The 7,803-nt window shown below is 47.6% G+C and overlaps 1 non-coding gene across 1 annotated transcript; it reads left to right on the forward strand.

Moving 5' to 3' along the window:
- The first annotated feature begins 880 nt into the window (after positions 1-880).
- On the forward strand, positions 881-979 carry Trnay-gua (transfer RNA tyrosine (anticodon GUA)). The gene is made up of 2 exons: positions 881-917; positions 944-979. It is a non-coding gene; the product is annotated as a tRNA-Tyr (tRNA).
- Positions 980-7,803: the final 6,824 nt, after the last annotated feature.

Below are 7,803 nucleotides of genomic sequence, written 5' to 3' on the forward strand. Positions count from 1 at the left end.
CCCCCCCCCATCAGTGAAATCGTCTTGTACGCTAAATGATTTCAAGGCCAACATGAAGCTCGTGTTCTAATAACTGCTAATTCTTTATCGAGGTGCTTCTCTTTGCCTCCAGTAATGTGTAATTTTTTTGCTTTGGTTTATTTACTGCCATGGCTGGCTACCGCCCCCCTCCCTCCATATTGGCCTATATTCTCTGGCCACGGGAAGGTGAAATAAATAAATAAATCAGCCAGGGCGCCCTCCTACTCTGATTGAGCCCCCCCCCCCGTGAAAAGTGGCGTCCCTACAAACTGTTCTTCCCCACTCATTTGTCGATTTTTGTGTGTTTTTCATGCCATTTAACGAAAATGCAGTCGATTGTCACTTCAGGGGCGTAGCAGCCGCTCCGGCCGGTCGACCACTTTTTCGCCCGACCACGACCACCATAGTAAAACAATGCTAAAAGTGCCCAGAATGCAGGATTTTGCACCCTAATTTCAAACAAAAATCCGGGGGGACATCCCCCCGGACCCCCTCTGGCCGGACCACCGCCAATGGCGGTGCTATGCGCCTGCACTTGTCACTTATACTAAGTTATAGAGAGTAGGGGTCAGCGGCATTATACTGTAGTAGAACATTATCCCTGCGTGACCATGGTGACGGTAATGCTCCTACTTAACTGACCTGCGACTGGATTTCCATGTCCACGACGGTACTTTGGATCGGCTGCATGATGCGTTCCACCAGCCTGGAGTTATCAGTATAATAATATTATAGATTTATAGTACAATACCACATTGTACTACTCCCTGCCTTCCACCAACTCGACAAGTCAAGATGAAGGCCATGCTATCTCAGCTCATGCCTTGGATTACACTACCTGGCCATGTGGCATGTGTCTCCTTCGATAGCTCAGTTGGTAGAGCGGAAGACTGTAGTGTGCGCATCACTGGGATGTGCAGTCATCTTTAGGTCGCTGGTTCAAATCCGGCTCGAAGGATTTTTTTTATTCGTTGCCAGTATGCACCCTCCAGCACCCACCCTCCCTATGTTTTGTTCCCACTCACTCCACTCTGGTCTGGTCTGAGTTTCGTCCATTGGTGTTTTTGTTTTTGTTTTTTTTGTTCTCATTTTTTGCTGCTTGTTTTTCAGTAATAAAAAACAGTATCCTGCAAATCGCATGTTGTTGTAAAACTTTGTATGCTTCTGGTATGTGCCGGTGTTTTTTTTCTCTGCAGGTTGACTGGCGGCCATTACAACACACCCCCTGGAGGAGGGAGGTAGACAACAAGAGAGGTAGACAGCAAGAGAGGTAGACAGCAAGAGAGGTAGACAGCAAGAGAGGTAGACAACAAGGGAGGTAGACAGCAAGCCCTCGGAGAGGTAGCGTGCATGAGTGAGAGGCATCCGAAGAGCCTATCGTCCGAGGATAAGAAAGCAGAAGAACCCCCGACGACAGGTAGACAGCAAGACAACAAGCCAAGAAGAAGCAAGCCGGCGAAGAGAATTCATGTGAAGAAAACTTCAATAGAATGGCAGAATGGCCATCCCGAACCCCGACCACCATCCCCTAAAGATAGCAGAAGAACCCCCGACGACAGGTAGACAGACAACAAGAGAGGCAGACAACAAGCCAAGAAGAAGCAAGCCGGCGAAGAGAATTCATGTGAAGAAAACTTCAATAGAATGGCAGAATGGCCATCCCGAACCCCGACCACCATCCCCTCTATGTTTTGTTCCCACTCACTCCACTCTGGTCTGGTCTGAGTTTCGTCCATTGGTGTTTTTGTTTTTGTTTTTTTTTGTTCTCATTTTTTGCTGCTTGTTTTTCAGTAATAAAAAACAGTATCCTGCAAATCGCATGTTGTTGTAAAACTTTGTATGCTTCTGGTATGTGCCGGTGTTTTTTTTCTCTGCAGGTTGACTGGCGGCCATTACAACACACCCCCTGGAGGAGGGAGGTAGACAACAAGAGAGGTAGACAGCAAGAGAGGTAGACAGCAAGAGAGGTAGACAGCAAGAGAGGTAGACAGCAAGAGAGGTAGACAACAAGGGAGGTAGACAGCAAGCCCTCGGAGAGGTAGCGTGCATGAGTGAGAGGCATCCGAAGAGCCTATCGTCCGAGGATAAGAAAGCAGAAGAACCCCCGACGACAGGTAGACAGCAAGACAACAAGCCAAGAAGAAGCAAGCCGGCGAAGAGAATTCATGTGAAGAAAACTTCAATAGAATGGCAGAATGGCCATCCCGAACCCCGACCACCATCCCCTAAAGATAGCAGAAGAACCCCCGACGACAGGTAGACAGACAGCAAGAGAGGCAGACAACAAGCCAAGAAGAAGCAAGCCGGCGAAGAGAATTCATGTGAAGAAAACTTCAATAGAATGGCAGAATGGCCATCCCGAACCCCGACCACCATCCCCTCCTGGATTGATTACTTTTATAGCCTATGCAGACTCTGGACTTGCACTTGCTGATTGTTCAACTAACTGTTAGCCACAGCCAATCACAGCCATGCTGTTCTTTTTAAGCCACGGCATGGTTTGTCAGAATCAGTGTAACCACGGTGACTAACTGTATGGTCCCTGCCTAGACCATACAATGATATAATCATGCAGTTTATACACACACGTAACTGGCTCACTCTGAACGGCTCTGAACTCGGAATGTAATTATCTTCAACCAGACTCAGCTGCAGCAAGAGAAGACTGCCTCCGAACATCCCAAAACCAACTTCACACGAGCATGCCTCTCTCGTGCGCATGCTCGTGAGAAGTCATAATAATATGACTTGACTGAGGGACACAACACTAACACTGCCCATTACTCAACAGCTGACAACAGAGCAATGCTGCCATAGCATTATAAATCAAAAGAGTCAGAAGAGTGGACCTCCAGATCTTGATGCACCCAATCTGTACAAAGGCAGTCACAGACAAACACACACACACAGACAAACAGACACACAGACACACAGACGAACAGACACACAGACAGGCAATTTAGCAAAAACTTGCAATCCAACCTGATGTAGCAGCTAAGGTCCAGCTAATATTCATAAAATACAACTTGATATACAGTATTGGCGGGCGCCGTAGAATTTCACCAATTTTTAAGAACGGTGTACGCTGGATTTTTTTGCAGATAAGAACAGAAAATACTCAGACGTATAACTTTGCATAAATTTGCATGTAAGACAGTACCATCGGGATAATAACGAAACTGCTGTGTTCGCTGTTCGCTAAAAATAAGACCGGGCTAGGCTTGCACCCTAGCTAGCCCACTCAGAAACCGTAACAATCATGAGTCATGATACCACAGAATTAGCCTCCCGGGCATGATAGATAGATAGGCTCCACATTTGCCATAATTATGAAGTTACCCAATCAGACGGGTGAGATATGAAATGCAGTGTTGGACTTGTGCACAGGGCTGTATTGCACCTGGGTGGTATTACTGTACAGAGAAAGACCCGTGATAAAAAGAATTCTGTAAAATTCTGTACGATTCCCTCTCGCTTCCTGAAACTTATGAATGAACGGTGAAATGATTGCTGATGAGGCAACGATAAATTTGCGCTCTGCAGTTTGAGAGTTTGTATTGTCAAGTCCTGTACAGTTGCACTCACTGAAATCAGACCCAAAGTGCAAAACTGGCCCGGCCCTGGCCTAGTTCCGATCAGTTCTTTACTGTGCTTGTAATACATGTACATGTGTGCGTCCAGCCCCATTCGTAGGGCCGAGGGAGGCTCTCTCAACTACTTGCATGCCAACAAAGCACCGTGACTCTGGGTCGAATTTCACCGTGCACAAGTGTGCATGAGCAAAGCCCAGTGCAGTGTGTGTAGAAACCAGGGCTGTGTACAGGTAGTCCGCAATCACTTGTTTAGAAGCCATGCGCCTCACCGGTCACCCCGGGAACTCGTCTAAAACCGGGGAGAAAAAAATCTGAGTACATGTACATTGTATTACCGATCATGCATACATACATGTATGTACATGCACCCATACTCCCATAATAGGCCATACATTGTACATTGATATCCATGCGAAATTATTCCTTGTGGGCTGTAGTAGCTCTGAAAACTTGTGAAAGGGCCAAATTCTGCTATTTCTGACCGGATTTTTCAAAAAATTCCTGGGGACATCCCCCGGACCCCTCCCCCTCAAACCGGACCAACTTTGCCACCTTCTGGCGGGCCTGCAGGTGATTAGGCAAGAAAACCGTCAAACTACCTGATGCCGTGTACTAGCATAGTACCCAATGCCATGTACTAGCATATCGTATAAGCAGAACGTCTGGAATTTAATTTTGTCTTTTTCGTCCAAGGAGCTTTTGGACTAAATTAAATGTAGGACTAATGTCGATTTGCCCAGCTTTTCTATACACTCTTATGATCCATGGACGAAATTTTCAACCGGACAAACTCCTTTTCTTTGGAGTTGGACGAAATTATTGACCGACGAAATTTTCTGCCTCTACAGTAGTACCCAATGCCGTGTACTAGCATGCAAATACCGGTACCGGCACACCTGCCACCCATCCCGATTTGCCCAGGACTGTCCTGGGCTGATATCGAGGGTGGTAATATGCAGCCAAAAGTGTGTTGTAGAACGTTATTTTGTGTACGTCGTGTGTACGTCATGTTGGTGCATGCGCGTGTTGCTGTGGTATGAAAAGTAGTCTTCGTCTTGAGTTCATGATGTCTTCGTCTTGAGTTCATGATGTCTTCGTCTTGAGTTCATCATGTCTTCGTCTTGAGTTCATCATGTATTCGTCTTCAGTTCGTCATGTCTAGTTGTGTTTCGTCGTCGTGTCAATAAACAGTCTTCTAAATGTAGTTATCGTCGTCCCTTTGTACAAGTGTGGAGATGGCACGGGACTGGGAGCAAGTAGAGAAAAGCGAGTTACAACATTGGTGGCAGCGGTGGGATTCGAACCCACGCCTCCGGAGAGACTGCACAAACTCTAGCAAGTGCATTAGTCGCCGCGATGCCTCACAGCTACATTTGAATTCAGTTTCACACCTAGCCTGTGTGTCATTGTCCCCATCTCAGATTTGCAAAGGCTGACAGGATATTCACATACATGTACTAGTACATGAACACGAGCACAAGTAGAGTACCCCACCGATCGAAGATTTCTCAACACCATGAGGCAGAGCGCACTCCATACACATACACAAACAGCTTTATGTTCGACTTTCTGCCACAGCCAATTTCTGCTAAAAGCCCGAAGTGACATCCAGTACTGTTGGGCGCCGAAGAACGGAGTGCCGAAGAACGACCAGGCTAGAATTTCATCAAGCACAGCATACCAGCGTATACACGGTGACTCAACTGTGCATAGACTGTGATACATGAAAGTAAGAACGGTCTAGGCTAGGAGGCAGATCCCCCAGTTCTTCGGCGACCGACAGTACTGTGAAGTACCGCCAGAGTGTCTCGTCTCGTGAGAGCGCCCCACCCTTGACTCTACAGCCAGGGAAAAGAAAATCGTATGGCCGAGTACGAGTGCAATGAAGTTTCACACTTGGCAGATTTTTGTCCGGAGCTTGTGTCCGCTCAAACCGGGTACGGATTGTCTGGAGAGCGTGCAATGTGTGTACTTGTACAACGTCCGTGTTGTATGACCTACAGACAGGAGACCGTGTTGCATGGCCTACACTACAGACATGAGACCACCTCCGCAATACGACCACGAAAGCAGGGAGTCGTAAAATACCGGTATTTTACGACTCCCTGCACGAAAGGACGAGATGGTGGGGCGCTCTGGCGGTACTTTACCGTACTGTATCATTTCCAAAGTGACACTTAATGGTAAATTGGGTTTAGTTGGTGATTATGTACTTCATTCTGCGGACAGCACTGTTTCGTCCCTTGTGGACGCATCAGTGCAGCACAGAGAAAATGAAAAAGATTATGTACTTCGAAGTATATGACATTTTGTTACCAGTGGAAATTTACCCAACCCGATACCCAAAGAAAACACTACGGCGACACAGCCCTCAGACTACATGCCTGGAAATGAGGGCAAACAACCCATGCTTGTTTGCACCCGGTTTAGAGACTAAACTCGTGAAACTATCTAAACTATCTGAACCAAGCAAGCAGTCTAGGTAACTACTTACAGACGCTTTGGCGGCAGACCTGCTTCCATGTCTTAACGTGCATGTCTTGCTTTCTCTGCCGTTGTTGCTGCTGCTGCTGCTGTGGTTCCTGCTGCTGCTGCTGCTGCTGCTGCTGCTGCTGCTGCTGCTCAGTGTTGTTGCTGCTGTTGCTGATTCTTCTACGAATATTTATGTTGTTGCTGCTGGTGGTGGTGGTGGTGCTACTGATTATATTGCCCCTGCTGCCGCCGCCGCTGCCAATGCCGCTGTTGCTGCTGTTGTTGCTGCTGCTGCTGCTGCTGCTGCTGCTGATGTTTTAGTGTTACCAATCAGCTGGTGGTAGGGGTACTGCTGAGTAGTAGTAGTGCTGCTGGCAGTGCTGCTGGTAGTAGTGGGATTATTCACAACGCACCTGCTCGTCAGTCCACTGTCAATGCAACAGTATGCAGCATGAGTAATGCAGCCCTTGATCCACTTCGTGCAGCTATCAGAACTTTTTTTATAAGGTCTGTATGTGAGTACTGAATTATTATTTCACTCTGTCTTTCGTCTTGCTGGCAGCTATCGGTCGGTTACTAAAAAGCTACCAGGTAGTACCGGTATGTCATCCATGCTGGCTAGAGTGCTTGCGCGAATCGAACTGGTCCAATCATCCATGTTGTGTCCGAACAACAACAGTAAGACCGTCTGTTCCTTCGAACAGCAACGCGCAATGTCATTGGTCCCATCACGGCCTTGTGTCTGAACCAGGGAGTCGCACGAACCCGTGCACGACTCCTTCCGAGGCGTCTGAACAACAACTCACTGACAAGGCCGTGTGTCCCTTCGAACAACACCAATGATCGAGTGACGGCCATGGCCGTATGACAGAGGACGAACGATGCTTGTACAATGCTGTCCTGCGGGCTTCAAACAGTCGACACTCTGCGGTAGTTTTGAACCAGCAAGTCAGCGGTACGGAGCGGGAAGTCCGTGAAAGAACAGGCAGCGCGCGCTGTCCGTACTCCCGTTCCATGGCTCTCAGTTGCTTTGTGATGGCCGCAAACAACACACTGTCACAACAGGACTTCCTTCAACCAACCAGTTACCTAACCGTGTTGATATTGTATTCGCGGACATCCACGCACGCACGCATGCATGCACCAATGCCAATGGCCTTGCATCGCGTCGGAAAGACAACCGAAGCCTGAGCATGCACTTACTACACTACAGTCCTGTAGTTGGCGCTGTCAACCACGAAACTCCGGCTGCGCTGCTCCTCCATCTACATAATGTCCCAAGTAACTAGTTACTAGTACACATGAGTACATGTACCTGGTAACCTCATGTTGCAACGGCTCCAGTCTAGGGAACATAAGGATTTTCCTAATCCTATCCTCAGGCCACATACCGTCTTCAGAACGGAATGCGTCATCTGCATGCGAACACAACTAACCAACAGGCAACACTAGTGCACTGTTCATTTTCCACCCAAACGACTCGAATATATTCGAGGTAAAAACTAAAAACGCGTAGACCATGGTAGGCGGTAGAGAGCTAGAGTGACTTTTTGAAGTACATGTACTGTAAACTAAAACTAACTAATACTTACTTGTTACTGTTAAAGGGGAAGTTAAGGCAAAAATTAAAATTTCACCAGTTGTAGTCTTTGGGGTGCTGAGTCGAATGGTCGTGGTCCGAGGAAGCTGAGACGCTCCCTTCCTACTTGAATCCCAA

The sequence above is a fragment of the Sycon ciliatum genome, chromosome 12, assembly GCF_964019385.1.
Source record: "Sycon ciliatum chromosome 12, ocSycCili1.1, whole genome shotgun sequence".
Lineage (NCBI taxonomy): Eukaryota > Metazoa > Porifera > Calcarea > Leucosolenida > Sycettidae > Sycon > Sycon ciliatum.